Raw genomic sequence first — 828 nt, forward strand, 5'->3', positions numbered from 1 at the left:
CGGAGGGAGCAGCCGCAAGATGGCGGCTCGCCGGCCGCCGCACAGGGGATGCGGGGGTGCGGCGGGTCTCCGCCGCCGCCTTGGCCCCACGGGCTTCCCCCGCGCTCCGGAGCCGCCTCCCCTGGAGTACGCGAGAGGAACGAGCTCCTGCCGCCTCCGGGGCGCCCCGGGCGGCTGCCGCCACCTGCCCGCAGCCGGCGCTGCGCCCCGTGGCTCGGCAAGGCCGGCGCGGGGTCGCCCCCGTTATCTGCCCGAGCCAGCGTCACGCTGCAGCTCGGCGGGGCCGATAGCGGCGCTGGCTCCCGGCAGCAGCCCGTCCCTGAACCTGCTACACTCATTCCAGCTTTGCTAGCAGCCAGAGCGCTTAGGAACAAAACGCCGTGTTCTCCATGTGCCATCGGTTCCACAAATTTGGTCCGTCAGTGATTTCCCCAGTAAAAACTGGTAATGACCAAAGATTCTCTTGGAAAAAACGAGGATACAGCTTTCTCAAGGCTTCCCCTTTGTAATGCAATTGAGGGCACAGCATTTCCAGCTGCCCTTTTGGTAAGAACCGAGACAGATACCGCTGCTGCAAAGAGAACCGATGTGAATTCCGTGTACTGTATTCTCCTCTCCACAGCGGATCAGACGCAAACCAGCTTGCCTTACTTGTTAAGCGTGGCAGACACATGGCTACAGGTGTCCCAGCCGGAGTAAGGCACTTTTCCCGACTGCTAGAATGTGATCCAGACTGTGTGCTCAGTAGTTTCCCATTCCAAACAGGGAACCTCCGGGGGGGGGGGGGGGGGGAAAAAAAAAAGCCTTACAAATTACCCCAGTAAAAAA

This window comes from Corvus kubaryi, unplaced genomic scaffold (genome assembly GCF_017639235.1).
Source record: "Corvus kubaryi isolate FWS band 111438036 unplaced genomic scaffold, C.kubaryi_AGA036_p1.0 37396, whole genome shotgun sequence".
NCBI classification, from domain to species: domain Eukaryota; kingdom Metazoa; phylum Chordata; class Aves; order Passeriformes; family Corvidae; genus Corvus; species Corvus kubaryi.